Source organism: Tupaia chinensis, unplaced genomic scaffold (assembly GCF_000334495.1).
Source record: "Tupaia chinensis unplaced genomic scaffold, TupChi_1.0 Scaffold000361_2, whole genome shotgun sequence".
In the NCBI taxonomy this organism is placed as follows: Eukaryota; Metazoa; Chordata; class Mammalia; order Scandentia; family Tupaiidae; genus Tupaia; species Tupaia belangeri.
Genome location: NW_006159858.1, coordinates 3,644,584 through 3,671,509, shown reverse-complemented (window position 1 = coordinate 3,671,509; position 26,926 = coordinate 3,644,584). Strand labels below are relative to the sequence as shown.

General features: G+C 38.1%; 1 protein-coding gene and 1 pseudogene across 1 annotated transcript in view; both read left to right on the top strand.

Annotated features, from left to right (window-relative positions):
* Window positions 1-26,926, top strand: part of CATSPERT (catsper channel auxiliary subunit tau) — a 161,226-nt gene that overhangs the window by 77,229 nt on the left and 57,071 nt on the right.
* LOC102485465 (heat shock factor protein 2-like) lies at window positions 6,731-9,580 on the top strand (annotated as a pseudogene).

The following is a 26,926-nucleotide window of genomic DNA, read 5'->3' as shown; positions in this document are numbered from 1 at the left end:
CTGCTGACACCTTGATTTCAGCACAGTGTAACTGATCTTGAACTTCTGGTCTCTAGAATTGTGAGAAAATAAATTTCTATTATTATTTTTTTAAGGTTTTTGCCATAGGGTAAAAGAGACAAGAGAGAGAGACAGTGAGAGAGAGAGAGAGAGAGTGAGAAATCACCCCTGAGGGAATGGCCATGCTGTAGTCCCTTCTCCTCCATTCTCCTACTCAGGTTTTGGGCCAGCACGTACATGCACCTGGCACGGTTTTCAAGCCACCAGGTCTGGGACTTAACCCACAGTCAGCCTTGTGAGAGTCCATTGTGTTAACTACCATACCACCTACTGGGCTTAATTTGTATTATTTTAAGCCACCAAGTGTGTGGTAATTTGTTAAAGTAGCCACAGGAAACTAATACAATGCCAAAGAGAAACTCTTCTTTAGCAATGTCTACTAGGGACTAGGTCACATTTCATTCCGTGCAGTAGACGCCCACTTAATCCAGATTGCCCTGCCCCTTTTTCCAACAGTAGTAAGGATTCCATACCATCAGTACAAAGCTATCTGATATGAGAAGAATCTACCTGAAACTCAACATTTTGGGTAGTTCTGTGGTCCTATGGGATGGTAGTACTTGCTGAACTGTGGAGGGATCCTGCTATTGACTAGACCATTCCAGGAACAGATATTACCATCTTCACTGCCTCTGCATCACCTGTCCCTTGGCTTTAACTACACCCCTATGTGCTGGTGAATTCCAAATGTACACATAAGGCACAATCTGCCACTTGAGTTCTAGAACCTTCTATCCCATAGTATTCCACTTGAATGTTCTACGAGCCAGAGAACATTTCTATGTTGTTCCTTGTCTTGTTTTTAGCTGGATTCTCTTAAACCTCCCAGCCCATATCTGATAATCCAATCATTTTTCACTCCACTTCTGAAACTGGTTGAGCAGATCCTTATATGAAATTAGCTTTTACTATGGAACCTTTTACTTTCTCCCATCTCCTCTTTTCATTTTCTTTCATTTCCTTATCTAGCTTTTAATCTATGAGTTTAATTTTAATATCAATTGGCTCATAGCTTAAATCCCCTCATCACCCTTTCTATCATAGAAGTCAGATAAAGGCTCATTTTTCTCAGTTGCTGCCTACCTCGGTAGCCTCATTTTGTATTGCTTCTCCCTCATCCCTTGTCTCTGTGCTCCAGTCTCACTTACCTTTCAAATGTTTCAAAGAATCAAGCACCCTTCCAACTCATGACTCTCAAGTATGCTGTTTTCCTATATGGAATGTTCTGTCCTCTTTTCAACTTCAGACCTCACTTTGAGTGTCACCTTCTTTGGAATCTTCAGTTAAATTTTCACAATTATAGATCATGTTCTCTAGAGCAGAGGTCCCCAAGTGCCAGGATATGGATTGGACCAGTAGCTGTCAGGAATTGGGCCACACAGCAGAAGGTGAGTGGCAGGTGAGTGAGTGAAACTTCATCTCTATTTACAGCTGCACCCTATCACTTACATTAATCCCTGAACTCTGCTTCCTGTGAGATCAGTGGCAGCATTAGATTCCCATAGGTGTATGAGTCCAATTGTGAACTGCACATGTGAGGGATTTAGATTGTGCACTGTCACATAAACCATCCCCTCCTCATCCATTTGTGGAAAGATTTTCTTCCACAAAACTGGTCCCTGGTGCCAAAAAGTTTGGGGACCGCTGCTCTAATTTGCATCTTTTAACGTCATTAAAAAGTTAATGTCGTGGGACCAGCAGGTGGCGTGGTGGTTAAGGTGCTGGACACTCCCACATGGCCGACCAGGGTTCGAGTCCTGAATCTGGTGGTTGGCTTTCTCACTTCCTCTCTCTCTCACTCTCACCCTCTGTCTCTCTCTGGTCAAATTAAAAAATAAATGAATAAATAAATTAAAAAATAAAATAAATAATTATTTTAAAAAATTAATGTCTCTCTTCTCCACCCCAACTCCCATAAACCGAATGGATTTCAGTTTTTATACTACATTGTATTCCCAGTGCCTAATCCACCTGATATATAATAGACCTTTAATTAACATTCAGTAAAGAAATAGTAAGTCATGTTCTTGTTTGGACTTGATTTTTCTTTTTCTCTGGGAATATGTTTTTTCACCATCATTTTTGAAAGATAGTTTTACTAGAGATTTAATTCTTAGTTGACAGTTTTTTTGTTCCTTACATCGCTTTTAATGTATAACTCCACGTCCTCTGGCCTCCATCTCTTCTGATATTAATTTTACTTTGGTTTCTTGTACAACCCCAAGAAGAGAATGGAGAAGGGATTGCAGCATGGCCTCCCCCCTGGAGATGATTTCTCACTTTTCTTCTTTCTATCTCTTGACACCCTATGGTAAAAACAATAGCAGCAAAAACAACAACAAAGATTTTATCTGAAAGTATAAAATTATATGTAACGAAATTCTCATCAGTATAAACAGTTCAAGCCTGGAGAGAATAGAATAAAATATTCAAAATACTAAAAGAAAAAACTACCAATCTTGGATAATATACCTAGCAAATCTATCTTTCTGAATACAAGGAGAAATAAAGCCCAAATATGCTAAAATTGAGGGAATTCAATATTACTAGACCAGCCTTATGATAAATCCTTTAGAGAGGCCTATGTTGGAAAGCAAAAGGACAATAACTACCAACATAGAAAAGGGGGAAGGGGAGCCAGTAGGTGGCTTAGTGGTTAAGGTACTGGATTCTCATGTGGCCAACAACAGTTTGAGTCCTAGACCTGGAGGCTTGAGAATCATGCCAGATTCATGTGTATGCATGCCCAAAATCCCAACAGGAGAACAGAGAAGGGATTGCAGCATGGTCATTCCCCCTAGTGGGTGATTTCTCACTTTCCTTCTCTCTCTCTCTCTCTCTCTGTCTGGTGAACACATATGCCCTATGGCAAAAACTTAAAAAAACAAACCAAACCAAACCACACACACATTGGTAGACTAGATACAGAAATGGAAAGCAAAAAAGAATCAAACCCTATTGCCATACACACAAAAAAAATTGTCACCAAAGCACAATCATAGACAATAAAAGAAAAAGGAGCAAGTTCTAGTTTATCTGTAATAACCCTAAATGTAAACAGATTAAACTCCCCATTTAGAAGATATAGACTATGGGCCAGCCCTGTAGTGTAGCAGTTAGGGAGCTGGATGCCACATGGCTGATTGAGGTTTGAATCTCAGCCCTGGTGGCTTGAAAAAACACATTGGGTGTGGGCCAGCAGGTGCTGTAGTGGTTAAGGTGCTGGACTCCCACATGTCTGATCATGGTTCAAGTCCCAGACCGGGCAGCTTGAAATTCAACACCAGGCATGTATACATGCATGCCCAAAATTCTGAAAGAAGAACAGAGGAAAAAGGATTGCAACATGGCCATCTCCACTGGGGGTGATTTCTCACTTTCTCTTTCTGTGTCTCTCTAGTGAGTGCACCATCCTATAGCAAAAATCTTTCTCTTAAAAAAAAAAAAAAAGGAAAAAAAGGGAAAGAAAGAAAGAAAAACACATTGGGTGTATGCCCCAAATCCTGACAGGATGGAAAAATGAAGAGATTGCAGCATGACCATACGCCACTGGGGAGTGCTTTCTCCCTCTCGGACTCTCTGTCTGCCTTTGGTGAGTATATGTGCTCTCTAGCAATTAAAATTAAATGTAGACTAGCAGAATGAATAAACAAAAACAAAATCTAACTATATGCTACCTAGAATAAATGTACTTCATCTGTAAAGAAGATAGACATAGACTGAAAGTGAAGAGATGAGAAAAGATATTTCATATAAATCGAAGCCAAAGCAAGCAGGAATAGGTATATTGCTATCAGATAAAATAGACTTTAATTCAAAAACTATAAAAAGAGATAAAGAAGGCCATAATATAGTGATAAAGAGATCCATTCAGCAAGAAGATATAACAATTGTGAATGTATATGTGCCCAACAAGGAGTACTTATATAAAACAATTATTACCAGAGCTGAAAGGAAAGATAAGTACCAGTACAATAATTGTTAGAGACATAGCATCCTGTTCTCAGCCTGGACAGATCTTGAGAGAAAAATCAACAAAGAAACATTGAACTTAAACTACCTTAAACCATAGGCCAAATGGACCTGACATTTACAGAATGTTCCACCCAACAACTATAGAATATACAGTTCTTCTCATTGGCTCGTGGGTCATTCTCTAAGATAGGCCACATGTGGTACAACAAAACAAAACTCAAAAATATTTTAAAAATAAAAATTACATTAATTATCTTTTATTATCACAGTGGAATAAAACTAGAAATCATTAAGAGGAATGTTGGAAATCATACAAATTCATAGAAGCTATAAACCATGCTCATGAATGACTACTGGTTTAAAAAAATTAAGATGGTTCCCTCTCCCTAAGGAGTGGAGTAGAGCTATCAGTAGAGCTAGTCACAGTTGTCGATGCCAGCTTCTTCTTAAAATGGGTGACCCGTTCTTGTTCTATCAGTCTATAAACCTGGCACCAGGAATTCTGGGACCTCTGTCTCCCTCATTTCATCTTCGAGGATCAGCAATTGGACAAGAGGAAATCTGGTTGCTGGAAATGGCAACCTACAAGGATCAAGACATATGCAGAAAGGCACAGTGGAAACTAGCAGAGTTGTTCACATCATGGATTTTTTTTTTTTTTTTGAGAGAGATTTTTGCTATAGGACACATTCATTTGCTGGAGAGACAGAGAGACAGAAAACGAGAAATCCCCCACTGGGGGGATGGTTACGCTACTATCACTTCTCCATTCTCTCAAGATTTTGTGCATGCATGCACATGCACCTGGTGTGAGTTTTAAGCCTCCAGGTCCTTAATATTAAGAAATATTAAGTAATTGACTTTTTTTTTTTTTTGGAGAGGTTTTCACTATAGGGCGTGTGCGCTCGCCAGCCAGCCAGACAGAGACAGAGAGACAGAAAGCGAGAAATCACCCCCCCCAGAGGGGATGGTCACGCCGCAATCCCTTCTCCTCCATTATCCTCTTTGGATCTTGGGCACGCACGCTCACGCGCCCGGCGTGAGTTTTAAGCCATTGGGTCCGGGACGTGAACCGCGGTCGACTACGTGGGAGTCCAGCAACATAGCCATTATGCTAACTGCTGGTTCCCAGTAATTGACTTTTGATTTTGTAATTTTTCCCCCCTGAGATCCTGATAGATTTTGTATTTAGTAGTCAATGTATTTTCAGTGAAATGTAAAAAATACTCCATTCTCTTTGACCAGTGTTAATTTCTTGAGATCTTACTGCATGTCACTTGAATCTTGTAGCTGTCACGCATCTCTGGTATAAGCAAGATTTGGTTTTTGAATTTTGTAGACCATCTCTTCATATTTTCAAGATCTAATTTTATATTTCTGCATTTAAAAAACAATTTGGCCATAATTTTAGATGCACACTTCTAATTCATGTCCCTGTACACGTGACCTTTGTGAACAGAAATTTGCATGTGTAATCTGTGTTTACTTGTAACTTTCTGGTTATATACTGCTTATATCTGTGGATTCAAGTTATTGGAGTGAATACTAAAAATAATAATAGCAAAAAAACTTTGGTCATGAAAAAATCAAGATGAAAATAAGAAGTTTATGAGATAAATGTCAATGAAAACAATACTGAACTCTACAGGCTATATCAAAAGCAGTTCTAAGATGGATGTTGATAACAATAAGTGCCTTCATCAAAGGGGAAAAAGGAAACATTTCAAATAAGCCTAACCACTCACTTCAAGGAACTAGGAAAACAAGAACAAACTAATTCCAAAATTAGCAGAAGGAAAGGAGTAATAAAGATCAGAGAAGAAATAAACTTGAGAACAACAAAAATCAAAAAAAAAAAAAAGTTGGAAAAGTAAAACTGGCAAGTCATTAGCTAGACTAAGAAAAAGAGGAGTTCCAAGTAAGTAAAATCAGAAACAAAAAAGACATTATAGCTGATACCACAAAAATACAAATGATAGAGACCGTTGTGAACAACTACATGCCAACCAGTTGGAAAATCTAGATGAAACTGGTAAATTCCTAGACACATACAACTACCAAGACTAAACCAGAAAGAATTAGAACACCCTAATAGACCAATAACAAATGAGAGTTGGGACCAGCAGTTAGCATAATGGCTATGTCGCTGGACTCCCATGTAGTCGACCGTGATTCGAGTCCTGGACTTGGAGGCTTAAACACGCCAGGCGCGTGTGTGTGCGTGCCCAAAATCCCGAGAAGAGAATGGAGGAGAAGGGATTGTAGCATGGCCATCCCTCCTGGGGGGTGATTTTTAGCTTTCTGTCTCTTTGTCTCTGTCTCTCCAGCGAGCTCTCGCGCCCTATAGCAAAACCTCTCAAAACAAACAAAAAAAAAATGAGAGTGAATCAGTAATCAAATGTTTCCCAAGAAAGACAAACCCAGGAGCAGATGATTATACTGTTGAATTTTATAAAACCTTTAACTAAGGGCTAATACCAATTCTCGAGCTCCTTCAAGAAATTGAAGTGGAAGGAACCCTCTTAAACTCATTCTGTGATGCTAACGTTACACTAATACCAAAACCAAAGACCCAACCAAAAGAAACTATAGGCCACTACTGCCGCCACTGCTGCCACTGCCTTATTTGGGTGTAGAATTTGGAATCCCTGCCTTTGTTAACAAAGCAGAGTTTCAATGTGCTGACTTTCTGTGGATGCATGTGGAAGAAATCCACACCAACAAGTTCATCATAAGAATGACCAAAGTTTTCTGGTCTTGGATGAACAAAGGTTTGGAAAAGAAATTGTTCCCAAATACTTCAAGCACAGTAACATGGCAAGCTTTGTGAGGCAACTGAATGTTTGGTTTCCGTAAAGTAGTACATATGGACTCTGGGATTGTAATCTGGAAATAGATGGTCCTGTTGAATTTCAGTATCCTTACTTCAAACAAGGCCAGGATGATTTGCTGGAGAATATATAAGAAAGATTTCATCTTCAAGACCAGAAGAAAACAAAATTTGCCAGGAAGAGCTAACAAAAATTTTTAGTAGTACTCAAAGGTTCAAATAAAACAAGAAACTATTGAGTCCAGGCTTTCTGATTAAAGGTAAGAATAAATTCCTTTGGCAGGAGGTATCAGAGTTACAGGCAAAGCATACACAACAGCAACAAGTTATTCAAAGATCTTTCTGATATTCCATGCACGAGTTCAGATTTACACTGAAAAACTACAGGCTTATCTCAAAAAATGAGCTTCATTTTACAACATCCATACAATAACTGTGTAAAACTGCTTTAAAAACCTAACATTGATGTAGAGCAAAACTTTACTTCACAAATTGTTCAACTTCTTTATTATTATTATTATTTTTTTATTATCATCATAATCTTCTTTATATTACATTGGATTACATATAACTTTACTCAGTAATCAAATGTTTCCCAAGAAAGACAAACCCAGGAGCAGATGATTATACTGTTGAATTTTATAAAACCTTTAACTAAGGGCTAATACCAATTCTCGAGCTCCTTCAAGAAATTGAAGTGGAAGGAACCCTCTTAAACTCATTCTGTGATGCTAACGTTACACTAATACCAAAACCAAAGACCCAACCAAAAGAAACTATAGGCCACTACTGCCGCCACTGCTGCCACTGCCTTATTTGGGTGTAGAATTTGGAATCCCTGCCTTTGTTAACAAAGCAGAGTTTCAATGTGCTGACTTTCTGTGGATGCATGTGGAAGAAATCCACACCAACAAGTTCATCATAAGAATGACCAAAGTTTTCTGGTCTTGGATGAACAAAGGTTTGGAAAAGAAATTGTTCCCAAATACTTCAAGCACAGTAACATGGCAAGCTTTGTGAGGCAACTGAATGTTTGGTTTCCGTAAAGTAGTACATATGGACTCTGGGATTGTAATCTGGAAATAGATGGTCCTGTTGAATTTCAGTATCCTTACTTCAAACAAGGCCAGGATGATTTGCTGGAGAATATATAAGAAAGATTTCATCTTCAAGACCAGAAGAAAACAAAATTTGCCAGGAAGAGCTAACAAAAATTTTTAGTAGTACTCAAAGGTTCAAATAAAACAAGAAACTATTGAGTCCAGGCTTTCTGATTAAAGGTAAGAATAAATTCCTTTGGCAGGAGGTATCAGAGTTACAGGCAAAGCATACACAACAGCAACAAGTTATTCAAAGATCTTTCTGATATTCCATGCACGAGTTCAGATTTACACTGAAAAACTACAGGCTTATCTCAAAAAATGAGCTTCATTTTACAACATCCATACAATAACTGTGTAAAACTGCTTTAAAAACCTAACATTGATGTAGAGCAAAACTTTACTTCACAAATTTTCAACTTCTTTATTATTATTATTATTTTTTTATTATCATCATAATCTTCTTTATATTACATTGGATTACATATAACTTTACAGTGTATTACATTGCTTTTTCAAAAGGGTCAACTTCTAAAGTTAAGTGGTTCAAGAAAAAACAAAAAAAGATTGACCAGCTTATTGTTAGTTTGGTTCAGAATAACAAGCTTGCGAGTTTAAAATATAAAAAGCCTCTACTTATCAGCACTAATAGAGCCCAAAAGAAGAATCTGTTTCAACAGGTGGTCAAAGAGCCAGTTGATAATCACCAAAGTTTCACACAGTAGGACTAAAGGTTTAAAGCCAAAGGAACGAATTGCAGATGGCATTATTATTTACAAGTTACTGACAATAATGTAGATGAAGAAAATATCCCAGTTATTTCAGAAACGAATGAGGAATCCTCCAATTGTAGCCAATCATTGTTGAAGATGACAATGAAAATGAATACACACCTGTCATTCAGAGTGGAGAGCTGAGCGAACCAGCCAGAGAATCCCTAAGTTCTGGCAGCAGTAGCACCAGCCTCTCATGTCTTGTGTTGTACAGCTAAATGGCTCATCCAGTCTGACCACAGGCTATCCTGTAACTGTGATGGATTCCATTTTGAATTATAACATTCATCTCTTGAGAAGGTTGAACTGTTGGATTATCTTGACAGTATTGATTGCAATTCAGAAGTCTTCCAAGCCATGCTGTCAAGAAGACAACTTGGCATAGATCCAGATCTATTCACTAGTCTGTCCAGATGAATCCCATAGATCACATCAGTAATATACAATCTGAGAATAAAGGATTAGAAACTACCAAGAACAACATAATTCAGTCAGTTTCGGAAGAGGGAAGAAAATCTAAATCCAAACAAGATAAACCACTTATCCAGTACACTACCTTTCCATTTCTTGCATTTCTCGATGGGAACTCTGCTTCCAATGTTGAATAGATTAATACAACAACATCATCAGAAACTATGTCCTCTGTAGATAAACCTATAGAGGTTGATAACTTCTGAATAGCTATCAACTATCTTGGTCTGTTGGACCAAGAACCAACACAAAGTAAGCTTGTTTACCTGGAACCATTGTCTGAAGCTGAAGCTAGTGAAGATACGTTATTTTATTTATGTGAATTTGCTTCTGCTCTTCTGAATAGTGATATGTCACTGTAAGATAGTTAAATCCCCTGCCGCAGGTGGCACTGAACTTCCACATCAAGGATGGTTCAAGTCCCAGACCTGGTGGCTTGAAACTCATGCTGGGTGCGTGCATGTGCAAAATACCAAGAGGAGAATGGAAGAGAAGGGATTGTGTTCTGGCTATCGCCACCCCACCCCCCCCATACACACACAGGCACCTGGGAGGTGATTTCTTGCTTCTGTCTCTCCAACGAGAGCGTGTACCCTGTAGAAAAAAAAAAAGGCAAAATCCCCAAGAAATGGGGATTTTTAAAAAAGTATCATTGGGGGACCAGCAGTTAGTGTAATGGCTATGTCACTGACTCCCATGTAGTCGACCGCGGTTTGAGTCCTGGGCCCGGTGGCTTAAACTCACACCGGGTGCATGTGCGTGCGTGCCCAAGATCCTGAGAGGAGAATGAAGGAGAAGAGATTGTGGCATGGCCATCACCCCTGGGGGATAATTTATCACTTTCTGTCTCTCTGTCTGTCTGGCAAGCGCATGCACCCTAAAGCAAAAATCTCTCCAAAAAAAGTATCATTGGTATTTTTTTTAAAAAATCAATTGCTTTGTTTTTGTTTTTGGTAATTGTTTTATTTAATCTGATACTGTGAAATAAAAGCACCCTTTACTTTTCTCACTAACACAATTCTCTAGTAAAGCTTTCAGATGTTACTCCGCTGCATAGGTACATAAAATTTCATGCACATTATTGGCATATATTTAAGTTGGGTTCAAATGACCATTTTTCTCCAATTGTAGTAAATTAGATTTGTTCATTACAAATATGACCATTAACCCCAGTTAAACTTCTGTATGTTTACTTGTTTGATGCTGTTTGCATTGAGTGTAAGTTATTAGAATAAATGGTAGAATACTTAAAGCTTTTTCTGTTACAGTTACTTTTATTAAATATTTTTCACTTGCCTTATTTTTAAAGCTGGGAAAAGCTAAAGCACCTGTATCTTGTAAAACTTTATTTGTCTCTCTTGGTTCAGAGAAATTAATTTATGTTCAAAGAAATTAATTCGTGTTCAACAGGAAAGGCAAAGTACCTCAGTGCTCATTGTTCAGTACAGTTCCACCTCCATATACATAAAAGGTGAGGATGGGATGAAGTCAACCTCATCCACTTGGTTGGACTTGTTTTAAGTAAAAGTTTTCTGGTTTGTGCTTTTTAAAAATCATAGTATTTAGTAAAATAAATATAGTGAATGTTTTGGGGGGGGAACTACAGACCAATATATGTAATGAACATAGTTGCAAAAATTCTCAACAAAATACTAACAAATAAACTTTAACAGTACATCAAAAAGATTATACACCATGAATTTTATCTCATGGATGCAAGGATAGTTCAACATATACAAATTCAAATGTGATATACAGTATAACAAAATGAAGGACAAAAAAATATGACTATCTCAATAGGTATGGAAAAAGCATTTGACAAAACCCAACATCCTTGGATGACCAAGGATGAAAGAATGACCACAATAAAGGTCATATGTGACAAATTCACAACTGTATTATACTTAATGGAAAAAAGCTGAAAACTTTAAAGAACTGGAACAAGACAAGATGTTCACTTTTACCACTCTTATTCAACATCATACCAGAAGTCTTAGCTATGTCAGTTAAGCAAGAGAAAGAAGGAATAGAATCCAAATTTAAAAGGAAGAGATCAGTTTGTCCCTATTTTTAGGTGATATAATTTTATATACAAAATTTTCTAAGACACAAAACCTCTCAGAACTCATATATTCAGTAAAGTTTCAGGATACAAAATCAACATACAGGGAACATCAGATGACATAATGGTTACATCACTGGACTTGCATTAGTTGACTGTGATTCAAGTTCCAGACCCAGTGCAAGACACATGTGCATACGTGCCCAAGATCCTGAGAGGGCAATAGAGGAGAAGGGATTGCAGCATGGTCATCCCCCCGGGGGATGATTTTTCACTTTATGTCCTCTGTTTCTCCAGTGAGCAAAAATCTCTCTTAAAAAAATCAACATTAAAAAACTCAGTAGTATTTTTAATACTAATAGGGTATTTTTAATACCAATAAGGAAATAGCTGAAATAAAGGAATTTCATGTACAATAGCTACAAATAAAATAGGAATAATTTAACAAGGAGGTAAAAAACTTCTGTAATTAAAACTTTAAACCATGGATGAAAGAAATTGAAGGCACGTGTGTGTGTGTGTGTGTGTGTGTGTGTGCGTGTGCAAGCACAGAAAGGCATCCCATATTCATGGATTGGAAAAACCAATATTGTTCAAATTACTTTACTACCAAAGTGATTTACAGAGTCAGTGCAGGACCTATCAAAATAGCAATGATGTTCTTCATAGAAATAGGAAGAAATCATTAAATTTATATGGAATCAGAAGAGATCTCAAGTAGCCCAAGCAATCCTGAGTAAAGAGAATGGAGCTGGAAACATACTACCATGTAATCTCACCTTGTATAAAAACAAATTACAAATGGACTAATGACTTAAACATACAACCTGAAACTACAAAGCTACTAGAATAGTACATACGAGAAAGTAACCAGGAAATTGGTATCCACAAAGAGTTCTTGAAGAATAAAAGCTCAAAAGCACAAACAACAAAAACAATAATAGACAAATGGGATTGTTGCAAACTAAAAAGCTACACAGCAAAGGATATAACTAAGAGTGAAGACAACCAACAGAATGGAAGGATATTTGGATACTATACATCTGATAAGGAATTAATAACCAGAATATACAAGTAACTCAGATAACTCAGCAACAAAACAATTAAAGTATGACCTGAGGGGCCTGCAGATAGCATGGTGATTAAGGCATTGGGTTCCCACTTGGCTGATCACCATTTGAGTCCTGGACCTGGCAGCTTGAACATCACTCCAGGTGCATGTATGTGCATTCCCAGAACCCTAGGGGGAGAATGGAAGAGAAGGGATTATAGCATGGCAATTGCCCACCAGCACCCCCACCTCTGCTAAGGGGATTTCTCACTTTCCCTCTCTGTTTCTATGTGCCCTATGGCAAAAATCTTAAATAAATAAATAAATAAATAAACAAATACAACCTGAATAAACAATTCTCAAAAGAAGACATGCAAATGACCAAAGAACATATGCTTAGCATCACTAATCACTAGGGAAATACAAATCAAAACCACAATGGGATATTATTTCACCTCAGTGAGAATGGCTAATATAAAAAAAGACAACAAAAGAAAGAAAGAGAAAAAGAAAGAAATACTGGCCAGGATGCAGAAAATGGGACATTCTTTTACACTGTTGGTGGGGATGTAAGTTAGGATAGCCATTATGAAAAACAGTACAAAAGTTTCACAAAAAATGAAATAGAACTGACATATGGTTCAACTATCCCATTACAAGGCATATATCCAAAGGAAAGGAAATAAGTATATCATAAAAATATCTACACTCCAATGTTTATTATAGCACCATTCACAATAGCCAAAATATGGAATCAGTCAAGTGCCCATCACCAAATGGATAAAGAAACTGTGGAATATGATGCAGCTGTTAAAAAGGATGAAATTCAGCCATCTGAGGTTGAATGGATGCACCTGGAGGGCATTATTTTTAATTATTAATAAATAAGTTAGGCACAAAAGAAAAAATATTTCATGTTCTCCCTTATATATGGAAATTGGAAAAAATGACCAAACAGAAGTAGAGAGATGAAGACTGACTGTTATTAGCTGGGAAAGATGGAGGAGAGAGGAGTGTTGATTAATGGAAACGTTTTTTTTAAGAGATTTTTTGCTACAGCATGCATGTACTCGTGGGAGACACAGAGAGACACAGAGAGAAAATGAGAAATCACCCCTTGGGGGGATGGCCATACCACAATTCCTTCTCCTCCATTCTCCTCTCAGGATTTTGAGCATGCATACACACATGCCTAGCATGAATTTCAGGCCACCAAGTCCTGACCTTGAATTGTGGTCAGCCATGTGGGAGTGCAGTGCCTTAACCACTACGCTACTGGCTGGCCCCAATGAAAACAAAATTACGGATAGGAGAAGCAATGTCTAGTGTTAGAAAAATACAGTATGGAGATTATGGTTAACAACTTACTGTATATCTCAGAATAGCTAAAAGAGAATTTTGAATGTTCCTGACACAAAGTAATGACAAATGGTTGAGATGATATGTATACTAATTACTCTGATTCAATCATCGCACATTGTACTGAAAAATTACATTGTACCTTCCCAAATGTGTACAATTATTATGTTAATTTTAAAATTTAAAAAAAGTAAAGAGGGACCGGCAGATGGCATAATAGTTATGTTGTTGTACTCCCGCATAGTCAACTGCAGTTTGAATCCCGGGCCAGGCAGTCTAAAACTCACACCGGGCATATGTGCATATAGACTCAAAAATCCTGAGAGGAGAGTGGAGAAGAAGAGATTGTATCATGGCCGTCACTCTTAGGGAAGGTGATTTCTTGCTTACAGTCTCTCTGTCTCTCTCTGTCTCCCTGGCAAGTGCACACACCCTATAGCAAAAAAAGACTCTAAAAAATATTTTCTTAAAGACCTGTTTTTCTCTTGCTGTCTTCAAATTTTTCTCTCTGAACCACAGTCAATAGTTTCTTCCCTAACTTTTTAAAGGTTTAATTGACAAGTAAAAATTGTACATATCTATAGCATACAGCTATAACATTGTGATACATATATATATGTCTCATCAGTGGTTAACTTGAGCTAATTAATATATGTATTACCTCACATACTTAACATTTTTTTAATGATGAGTGCATTTAAAATATAGCTTCTTAGTAACTTTCAAGTATACATTACATTATTATTAGCTATAGTTACCTGGTGTACGATAGATCTTTAGAATGTATTCCTTCAAACTATCTTACAACAGTTTTTCTGTTTTTAGATTTTTTGTTATAGGGTATGTGTGCTCGCCAGAGAGAGAGAGAGAGAGAGAGAGAGAGAAGGAAAGTGAAAAATCACCCCTAGGGGTATCGCTATGCCTCAATCTCTTCTCCTTAATTCTCCTCTCAGGATTTTAGGTATGCATGCACATGTGCCCAGCATGGTTTTCAGGCCACCAAGTCCAGGACCTGAACCATAGAGTCGGCCATGTGGGAATCCAGTGCCTTAACCATCATACCACCTGCTGGCCCACAACAGTTTTAATATGTGTCTAGATGTGGGTCTCTTTGTGTTTATCCTACTTGAAGCGTACTGAATGTTTTGAATGTGTAGATTAAATTGTTTAAATTTTGGAACTTGTCAGCCATTATTCCCTCAAATATGTTTTCTTTTACTTTCTTTCTCTCCTTTGTGTGATTCCTATTCCATGTATGTTGGTATGCTAATATATGGGTTGATAATATCCCATAGATCTCTCTAAAGCTCTGTAATTTTTAAAATTATTTTTCTTCTGTTCTTCACATTGTAAAAATATTGGTTTTTCTTAGTATTTGCTGATTCTTTTTTTCACTATCTCAAAATTGCTATTGAGCCCCTTTAGTCCATTATTTCAGTTATTTTATTCTTCAATCTAGTCTTTCCAATTTCTTGTTCATAATTTCCATCTCTTTACTGATATTCTCTATTTGATGAATCATACTTTAATTATCTAAACATCGTGTCTTTTAGTTTTTCAAATCTATTTTAATAGGCCCTTTGAAGTCTTTATTCACTATCTCAACCTTTTCAGAGCAAGTTTTTCTGACTGCATTTTTTTCTTATATATGAGTCACACTTTCTTATTTCTTTGCATATCTCGTGTTTGTTGAAAACTAGGTATTTAAAGTGATAAAGTATATTAACTCTCTCTTTTGGTCCCTACTCTCAGGGACTTATTTTTATTCTTTTCTGTTTGTTTTGTGGCTTTCCAGACTAATTTTCTCCAGTGTGCCACTGCAGATGGTTTTATTGTTATTACTGTTATTTTTTTACTTTCATGCATGGCTTCCTTGGGGCTTTCCATCAGTTATTTATAACTAATTGACCAATCAATGACTGATCAGAGACTGTGATTAGATGCTTTAAGTCAGTAAGGTTTCCACCTTTTGCCAATGGATCTGTATGTGTCTTGCAGAAGGCTTTCAAGATTCAGGCAGTTCGTAAGTTTGCCACAACTTTTACTATCTGCATTCCGGAGCCTCACATTGAGCCAGGAACAGGTAGTGTATCAGGGTCTTCTCTGGTCTCCCTTGAGTGTGTGCATACCCTTGCATATACATATAGCCTTCCACATCATGAGATCTTATCAAGGCCTACTTTGTCTCATTCCTTGAATCTCTCTGTTAAATTTCTGGTCTTCCATTTCATTGTTTCCCCACTTTAAATTTATGAATATACAGGAGAACTAATAGCCCATCCAGGCAGCCCCACTACTCTTCTATGTTTAAGTCAGTCTCCATTTTCTCATTAGTATCTTACACATTTTCCTCTCCCAATATATTGCTCCCTTTCTTACTCTTAATTACCTAACTTGTTTTTCAAAGAATTATTTTATTTAACTTTATTTACTTATTTATTTAAATTTGATTAGAGAGGGACAGAGTGAGAGAGAGAGAGAGAGAGAGAGAGTGAGAAAGCAAGCTGCCCAGTCCAGGACTTGAACCGTGGTCAGACATGTGGGAGTCCAGCACCCTTAACCACCATGCCACCTGCCGGTCCTACCTAACTTATTTTTCACTAAACAAGAGAGAAACCAAAAAGAAGCAATGTCATCTTCCCATTATCCTGCCTAACTGCCAAATGTGTACAAATATACCCAGTATTTTTTACTGTTAAAATCATTGAACTGATTCTGTTCTTTTTAAAGGCCAGTTCTATAACTATTCAGGAATCATTTTTTATCCACTTCCAACTGCTCAAGACTTGGCTTACTCAATTATTTTTTTCTCCCATGTATCAGATAAAAATCCTTTCATCCTGAAGTAACATGAAATCTGATCAATGGTTATTTAAAAGCGATTATTTTATCAGTCCAGCACAGTTGAGAATACTATACAAGTCATCATTAACAGATAATAAACCGTATCTGTGTCCCACACATGTCTATTTTTTTCTCCAAATTTCCTTTCCTATGCTCTTCCCTTCCCACACTCTCCTTCCACTTCATCTCTAGTGTCCATAACAATTTTTAATGCTTTAATGTCCTCCAGTTTTTCAGTCTCTACCATAGAGTGCAGACAGTCAGTATATGTTAAGTGGAGACATACAGTGTCTCTTTTTCATTGCCTGACTTGCTTCACTCGGCAATAGGTCTTCCATATTTGTCCACTTTCTATCAAATTCCAGGGCCTTGTTTTTTTTTATGGCTGAATAGTATTCCGTGGAGTATATGTGCCACACTTTTTCAATCCATTCATCTGTTTGTGGACATTGGGTTGATTCCATGTCTTAGCAATCATGAATAATGCAATAAATATAGTTGTGCAAGCACTCTTCTGACTGAGTGTTCTCCTGTCCTTTGGGTAGATACCCAGGGGTGGAATTTCTGAATCATATGGTAGTTCTATTCGAAGGTTTTTGAGGAACTTCCATATTGTTCTCCTCAATGGCTGGACCAATTTATACTCCCACCAACAATGTAGGAGTATTCCTCTTTCACAACCTCTCCTCCAGCACGTATCATTTTATGTTTTTTTATCTTCATCATTCTGACTGGGGTTAGGTGGTATCTCATTGTGGTTTTGATCTGCCTCACATTCTATTTTCTAACACACTTCATATTTTCATCATTACCACTCCAATGAATCTACTCTTTTCAAGGTTAACAATGACTACAATTTTGCCAAAGTAATTAGCAATTCTCAGTCCTCATCTTCTTGACTGTTTACCAGCATTTGACACAAATAATTTCACCTTTATATATTTTTTAATTGTGAGAGGGCATATGCAGTCACTAGAGAAAAGGAGAGAGATAGCACCCCACAGTAGAGTATGGTCATGCCACAATATATTTTCTTCATTTCTTCATCCCATCAGGATTGAGGGACATACATACATGCAGTATGTTTTTCAAATTATCAGGTCTAGGAATAGAACTGTGGCCAGTCACACATGGGATCCATTTCCTACACACAGCATTTAACCACTGTGTTATGGGGTCAGCACTGAACCTTTATCTTGAAACTGATTTTTTTTTCCCCACTGGCCTTTTGTAATACCATTTTCTCCTTTCATCACTGGCTGTTTGCTAGGGAGGTTTCCTTTTTCAAGTTCTAAATGTAAGGAGTGTTCTAGTCCTAGTCCTTGTGTTATTTTTTTTTTCTCTCTCTCTAAGCTTTCTAGGGGAAATATTTACATGTGATATTTAAAGTTCTGTAGCTATAAATATCATATGTCAATCAATGACTCCCAAATTCATATACCTGACCTTTTCCTTAAATTTCAGGATTATACATATGCGACATCTTGCCCCACTTAGATATCTTAAAGAAATTTCAAATGTAAATGACCAAAATAGAACTTTTAATTTTATCTCCACCAATTCTCCACCCACAGCTTAAACTCCCCCCTTAAAATTCCCTATTCATTTAATCTCTTCAGTATATAGACATGACAAGCATCATTTCTAGATGTATGACATATGTTATTGAATAAAACAGACAAAAAGAATGCTCTTGTGGAGCTTATATTCTTATAAATGGCAGCTCTTAAGTTGTTAAAACCACACCCTAGGAGTCTTCTTGGTTTCTTTCATCTCTTACATGCAATTCATCAAGTTTTGTCATTTCTGTGTTCAAAATATATCTAAAATCCACCATCTCATTACTTTCATCTCTCTCAGCTGCCATACAGCCTCGTTTTTCTGCTTCTAATTTTTGCTTCTGTCTCTTTTGGCTTTCTCATAACAGCCAGACTGCTTTGGTAGAAATGTTGATCTAAGTTATGTCACTTTCCTGCTCAATTTTTCAGTGGTATCATTTTATCCTTGGAGCAGAATTCAAACCCTCACCATCATCTACAAGGCCCTATTTATCTGTATTATGAACCTTTCTGTCCTCATGTCTTAGCATGTCTTCATTCACTCTGCTCCAGTAACATTATTCTTTTTGCTATTTCTTCAACAAACTGAACTTGTTCTATCTAATCTCAGGGTTTTTCTCTTGATGGGAATGCTCTTCCCTGAGATCTTCTCAGGGTTCATTTGTACACATCATTTAGGTCTCTGCTTAAATTTTATCTCTTGGGGCTGGCAGGTGGCATGGTAGTTGAGGCGTTGGACTCCCACATGGCTGACAGTGGTTTTAGTCCTGGTCCTGGCTGCTTGCTTTCTCACTTTCTCTCTCTCCATCTCTAGTCAAATTAAAAAATAATAATGATTAAAAAAATAATAATTCTTTTTTAAAATATAAATAAATGTTATCTTTTATTTATAGTAGTTAGAGGGGCCTTCCCTAATTACTCTTTGGAAAATACAGCTACTCCTAAGTTAAGGATCTACCTGTTACAAGACCACTGGAACTTCCCACTATTGACGAAATCCTCATTTTGTCTGTGTGTCTCAGAAATTCCCTTTCTCAGTCTTTGTTTCTTTCCTACAGTCAGTTAATATTCACTACATGAAGGGGCGTGGTGGCGCCCACCCTATGGTATTCACTACATGAAGCATTCACAATCACGTACATTTTGTTTATAAATTTGTACTTCGTTGTGCAACCATAGTAGTATTCAGAATAAACAAAAATGATTATGTCAGATTTATATTATTGCATTGTAATGTGTCTTGTCACTTTCTGGAGCTTATCTAATGTATGGTTTGTTTTGTTTTGTTTTGTCTTTTCACTACAGGGTGTGTGTGCGCTCGCCAGAAAGAGAGAGAGAGACAGAAAGCAAGAAATCACCCCCCAGGGGGGGATGGCCATGCCACAATCCCTTCTCTTCCATTCTCCTCTTGGGATCTTGAGTATGCACACACATGCGCCCGGCATGAGTTTAAGCCACCTGATCCAGGACTTGAACCACCGTCAACTATGTGGGAGTTTAGTGACATAGCCATTATGCTAACTGCTGGTCCCTAATGTATGTTTTTGTATGGATGGAATTACATTATTCCAGTATGGTGTAATGTGATATCTATTGGAAAATACATACCCTATAGTGTCATGACACACCACGAGACATCTACTTTTAAACTCATTTATGGACCAATTTGCTCAATGACCTAATCGTAGGACAGGAACTTGGTATTAAGTGAAGAGTGCCTGTAATTATCTACCCCATACCATACTTATTCTCTTTCTTCATGTTTTATTACCTGATATCATATTACACATTTGTTTACATTTTATTCTCTATTATGCCCCCTCGATTTTGAATTCCAGTTGGTAAAAACTTAGTCTTATTTACCACTGGAATAGTGATGAGTCCATAAATATTTGTTGAGTTAGTTAGCTAAAAATACTGCAGGGTCTTGAGGTATTTTCTTTGGAATTTCTAAATATATTATAACTCCTGAGCCTCACTATATGTAATTAGTCAAAATTAATCACCTGATCATAGGAAATGCAAATCATTCAGTTCCCCTTAAAGTGAATCTATCACCTAGCTCTGACATACCAAAATCGGGCAGAGGGCAGCAAAACTGATTCCACAGTATAGTAGTGGAACAAGCTCTAATTTTGTATGAGTCTTTTATTTTAAATCCTCTATCACCTGCAGAAGATAGGATTAGAAGGCACGGAGGGATGTAGGTAACATCACTAGCCACATATCATTGTTCATCCATTTGAATTTAATTGTCTTCATTAAGCCATGAATCCATTCATGAAATTTAAACAATGGTTGATGTTACTGATGAGAAATATGACATAATCTCCCCCAAACATTGTCTTTGCTAACTGCATTTTGAATTAGCCAAAGTCATGCATGTGAAATCTATCTAGAAATTCTTTTATCCACTGCTTTTTTAACTCAATTTTTTCACATAGAAGTTAGTTTTCTAATCTCCATATTTTATTTTCAAAGATGTAATGAGTTCTTGAAACTATTAAAAATTAAGACTAGAAATAGAGATAACCTTGGAAATTCACTTGGCTGTGCCATTAATTGTAGCTACACAACTCAAACCTCAAAGTACATGTGAAGTCTAGTTTCATGGTATGGAGCCGTTTTTCCTCTGTGGCCCATGGCAATACCCCCCTTCCTATTCTAACCTCAGTTGCTTCAAAGAAAATCATGATTAGAGGTGAGGACTAGGTCTCCCTGTCCCTAAAGGGGATGGAAGTTTGCTGAGATATTTCAGGAAGGATAGGGGTCTAATATTTTATTCTTCTCTTTATATGGGTGACCAAGTCACTATCTTACCCAGACCTGTGGAAGGAAAAGTCACCTGTATTCAACTTAGGGGACTTAGACAGGGTTCACAATGGAGAAAGGAACTAACTTAACTGTTGGTGGGGCTCTCCAGGTCAGTTGAATATACTGTTGTTATTTCCACATCTGAATCAATAGTATAAATTACTGTGTTATATGCTTGATCTTCTCATTCCATAAGTACCAGAGAGATTGGAATAGCTACATGTAAGTGCTAGTGAGACATGTAAATTGCCACCCAACCTATCTTGCTGTCCCTTTTCAGATGGCCCAGTGTTCCAAAAGAGAACTCTAAGGGCATTCTAGGATCCTAGGAGGACAAAGGGAAATCACAACTCTCACCAAGGACTTAAAGGCAGCAGGGAAATTAAGAGATACATTATCTCAATACAACATTCCTGTATGGCCAATGAAGTTTGCTAGTGAAGCTAGAGACGTACAGTATTTTATCACCAACTGAATCCAGTTGTTGATCCCATACATCAGCTCTTCCAAATACTGTGACTTTGGGACCAGCAGATGGTGTAATGGTTATGGTCACTGGACTCCCACATGGCTGACCATGGTTTGAGTCCCCAACATGGTGACTTGCAACTTACTCTGGGCTCTGGGCATGCATGTGTGAGTGTCCAAAATCACGAGAGGAGAGTGGAAGAGAAGGGATTGTGGAATGGCCATCCCCCCTGGATGGGTGATTTCTTGCTTTCTATCTCTCTGTCTCTGACTCTGTGGTGAGTACACTATATCAAAAATGTCTCAATAATAAAGGAAGGAAACATTGTGACTTTAACCGAATCCATTGCAGAGCCAGATAGCACTCACTTTACATTGGACATTGCCAACACTATGTTTGTTATACCACTGACACCTGAAAATCAAGATTGATTCCCATACATATATATGAGGTACTCCCTGAGGAGTACATCTTCATCTACCATTTGCCACCTGTGAGTGGAACAGTATTTAGCATGAGTGTTTATATCCTCTGATGTTCCAAACCTTCACTTTATAGATGATATCCTCTTGGTTAGCAAGTCAGAAGCCTGTCTCAACAGCCATAAATATGGTCTTATCACACCTCCACTAGCAGAAGTAGCTGATAAACTGGGATGAAATTTAAGGGCCTACTTGCCAGGTGAAGTTTACCTGGACCATCTGGGAAGACTTACATTAGTCAATCCTCTGGAAGTCAAAGAAAAACTGTAGTCATCCTTCTCACCTCTGCCTCCAACACACACGCACACACACACACACACACACACACACACACACACACACCACCGCCACCACCACCACCATCACCATCACCATTAAGAAAGCCCAGCACCTTTTAATAACCTCTGGCTATGAGTGACATTCTAATTGGACTTTAAATACTGGCTAACCTGTAAATCAGTACCCCTTCAGTGAGGTCCAAACTGATAGGCTGTGTTAGAAGCTTTTTGGAGAGTTATGATGCACTCTTTGGGGCTCTACCATCCGAATGACTTCTTTGAGCTGTGAAATGTTGTATTGATTGGAACCTCTGCCTGAAGACACCCCTTGGATTTTGGAACTTATTCCTCTCTGACACAGCTACCAATACATCCTTTTGGAAAAGTAGTCCTTCCCTTGAGTAACTAGGATGAAGAGCTACTGAACCCTTGTAAAAGGTGAACACTTCACTATGGCACATATACATTGATAGTTTATATATATTGTGATGAATTTTATTTTTTGGAGAGGTTTTTGCTATAGGCGTGTGTGCTTGACAGACAGACAGAGAGAGACAGAGAGACAGAAAGCGAGAAATCACCCCCCCCCAGGGGGGATGGTCACGCTGCAATCCCATCTCCTCCATTCTCCTCTCGGGATCTTGGGCACGCACACACACTCGGTGTGAGTTTTAAGCCACCGGGTCCGGGACGCGAACTGCGGTCGACTACGTGGGAATCCAGCGACATAGCCATTATGCTAACTGCTGGTTCCCTATATTGTGATGAATTTGCCTTTTTATTATGATAACATATTCTTTTTATCTATTATAATACCTTCTGTCTTGAAGTTCAATTTTTCTGATATCACTACAGCCATGCCAACTTACTGTTTTTGTCTTCATTTCTCCATCCTGTTGGGATTTTGGGTAAGAGCACATGCCCAGTGTGTTTTTCAAGCTGCTGAGACTAGGATTTGAACTATGATTGACCATGTAGCATATGGCTCCCTTGTTAAAGGTTATGAGACAGCCCCACAATAAATTTTTATTAAAGAAAAAATAGTAAAGAGCTACAGAACTAAAGCTATGAATATAATCTTTAACAAAGAAGGATGTATGATATCAAGGAATAATACTTCTCATTATCATTCTAACAGAATATTCATATGTAAAGATCATGATTTTATGAACTTGTGCATAGGTTATTAATACAAAAATTTCTTAAATGTTGAATTTTTTATGCTTATGATGTTATATACATTTTCAATGCAAAATTACGAACAAGAAAAGACCTCTCCAGAAGTAAGCAGTAACTGTTATCCAAGCAACACTGAGAAATTAGCAAAGGGAATAAGAGTGACTGAAAAGTTAAAAGTTATGATTACTGAAAAAATTAAATGGGTAAGTTGATTGTAAGAGATGGTGTGGGGGCCAGCAGGTGGTGTGGTGGTTAAAGCACTGGACTCCCACATGGCTGACCACAGTCAAGTTCCAGATCCAGTGACTTGAAAATAATACGTGTGTGTGTGTGCATGTGTGTGTGTGTGTGTGTGTCCAAAAATCCCAGAAGGAGAATGGAGGAGAAGGGATTGCAACATGGCCATTCCCCCTGGGAGGTGATTTCTCACTTTCCCTCCCACTCTCTCTCTCTCTCTCTCTGAAAGAAAACAAAGAAAGAAAGAGGAAGAAAGAGGGAGAAGGAAATGTGGCTGAAGACCAAGCTGCAAAGTGAAAGAATTGAAGAAAAATAATGTAAAACAAATAGACAAAAAGGTAGAAAATATAAAAGTTTGAAGAACAGAGACAGCAAATAGCATAATGTTTGGGGCACTGGACTCCCACATCGCCAACCATGGTTTGAGTCCTGGACCTGGTGGCTTGCTTTCTCACTCTTCCTTTCTCTTTGTCTGTCACTCTCTGGTCAAAATTGAATAATAATAAAATAATAGTTAAATTAAAAATAAATAAATCTTTAAAAAAAATCTTTGGAAGACAAAGATAGAGTCAGAAAGTCAACCCTTTGTTTAAAAAGAACTATAGATAAGCATGCAGGTAATGGAGGGTAGAAAAAAATAGACACTTCTTTTGAGCTAAAGGTGGATATCTCAAATCTAAATATATCATTGAAGACTAAGCAGGATAAATTCATTAATTAATTCTCTATATATTCACTGAGCAGTATTTATTATACGTGCCAGTGATAGTATTAAGTGTATATCAGCGAGACAAACAAAACTTCTTGCCTTGGAGAGCCTGCATTCTAGTGAGCATAAATAAAAAGAGACCCACACCTGGATCTAATCAGTGAAATTTTAGAACACTGAGAATAGAAAGAAAATTCTAAAGGTTTCCACAGAGTAGAAAAAAAGTCACCTTGAAAGGCATGGCAGGTTGAGATCAGACATTATATCATCTTGCAAGCCAACACGTTAGTCTGCCATAGATGCTGATGGGAGACATGAGACAGATGGTGCCCTCAGAAAGCACTGTTTAACATTGCTGTACCCCCTCAAACATGATTCATATTAACTGGAGGAGAGGGGACCAGAGGTTGACAGTGCTTCCAAAATAGCCTCCCAAACAAATGGTAAACCTTGGGGTTCCCAGTTTAACTTAAAAAATTGATTCTGGTCCTTGTTTTTGGAGAAACTGTCTGAATGAGGTTAGTCCAATGTGTTTTGTTTGTCCACATTTCCATCTAGGTGGCATTCAACACGCTCCATAGAATGAGTAAGTGACAACTATGGCAGTGGGGGTGAGGAGGGCACCTGGAAGTGTTGACAGGTATTTTTCATGACAGTTGCAGGAACTGGGTCAATTCTCTTCTGTTTTCAATAGACATCTCTGTAAGGTTAAGGGAATGGTGATCAAACCTGGTCAGACTCATCTAATGGGGGATGGTAGACCCAATGATTAGGTAAACAAAGGCACTTGCAAGTGTTTGCGAGAGTCACATCAAGGTATTTTTCTTCATGAGGAAGACACAAGAGGTCACTGGAAAATGGTAAAACAAACAAGATCATTCTTCCCTGTCTTGTTTGTCCTAGAGTCTGAAGTGCTCTCTCCCGAGGTGTTAGGGTTGTTCTCCCTCAACCATCATCAGTTTGGTATATCCTCTTGCAGTAGCCATAACTTTACCTTTTCCTTGGTCATCTTCTAATGTCACTGAGACCTTTCATCCAGAAGAAACATGTCTGAGCAGGGATAAAGGCACCTTTATAAAACTTAGAGAGATGCATTATGTCCCACAAATTGGCCCTTGTGGGACACTGAAGAGGCCTGCATTCTAGTGAGTAAGAAACTAGACCCACACCTGGATCTAGTCAGTGAAATTTCAGTTTTCAAAATAGATCTTTATAATCCTCCACTGATCATTACCTAGGGAATAGCTAAAATGAAATGATCTCTTTCTGGGAAGAGCTGTAATCAATGACCAAATTGACTCAATCTTAAGAGTGTGGACCTAGAGGAGATGAGAACGGTAGGGTTAGAAATCTTTTTCAGTCATGATTTTAAGTAGAATGTTCCAATTGTCAACAATACCAGATACATGTGGATGGAAAGCATTATGAAAGGCCTGTCACATACCTTGGCTCTCAGCCCCATTTTAGTTTCTTTTGCATAGCTTTGTCAGACGGCAAATGACATGAAAGTTCAGAACTATGAGCAAGAAATTTCAAGGGCCACAGTAGACTATCTGGAATTATCTAATTGGGCTTCAAGTAATACTGTAGCCTGAAAAATTATTTATCAATAGCCCACAAATGGTGCCCAAAGTTCAGTGCTAGGGGCAGGTGAGACAAAGTAGAAAAGAATTAAGCTGCATTGTGTCCTTTCCCTAAGATATGTGGAAGGCCTAACTCAAGAATGGTCATTTATGTTCTCTAGCAAAAGAAATTCTAAACAACAAAGAGCTCAGCCTGCTGCATTATTGTGGTTAACTTCATTTAGTGAAATTAGAGAGAAAAGGAAATTAGGGTAGAAGAAATTTGAAAACTTGCAGTTTGACCATGTTAAAAGTGGAAAACATATTCGGCAGATATTACTAAGAGTGTAAGAGACTGGCCAAGCTACCAGCTATGGAAAGATTTGCACTGATAGATAAGAACCAGATGTTAATAAGCAGGACAATGGGAGAAAGACTCTGAGGGCATCAGTTATCTTCAAGATTGCTCCTCCCACCACAAAGTACTAGGTGCAAAGTACTAGGAAAGCAGAATGGTTTCTGGGAAACGGCCTGGGACAGGCTCACTTCTGGGTGCAGCCTTGAGCTTCATGCTTCGCAGTGCAGCTTTGGAGGCTCCTATTGCTCCAGCAGTGTCTCAAGCATCCCCAAGTACAGATTGAACTGCTATTCTGGAGTACACGGGCAGTAGGCCTCAGCAGCAGCATCAAAGTCCCTGTGGAGCTACATGTGGTACTAATTCTGTAGGTGTCCAGAATGCAACAGCTATGAAATCAGCCTCCATCTAGATTTCAGAAAGTGCACTGAAAAGTGTAAGAAATTAGGCAGAGACCTGTCACATGGATGGATCTGCCAAGAGCCCCCATTATGGCAGTGTCAAGCAGAAATGTAGGGTCAGAGCAGAAAGTGTCTACCAAGGCAGTGCCTTGTAGAACTGCAGAGATGGGTCCATTTTGGAGACCTCGTTATTGTGGAGCCACCAGCAGCAAGCAACAGCCACCTGGGAAAGCTACAGGCACCAGCATCAAGCGTGAACAACCACATAGGCTGCAACTGACAAAGTCATGGTGGCAGGGCTTCTCAGGGCCTCTGGGGTTCAACTCCCACTGGAGGATGTGGGATATGGAGCCAAA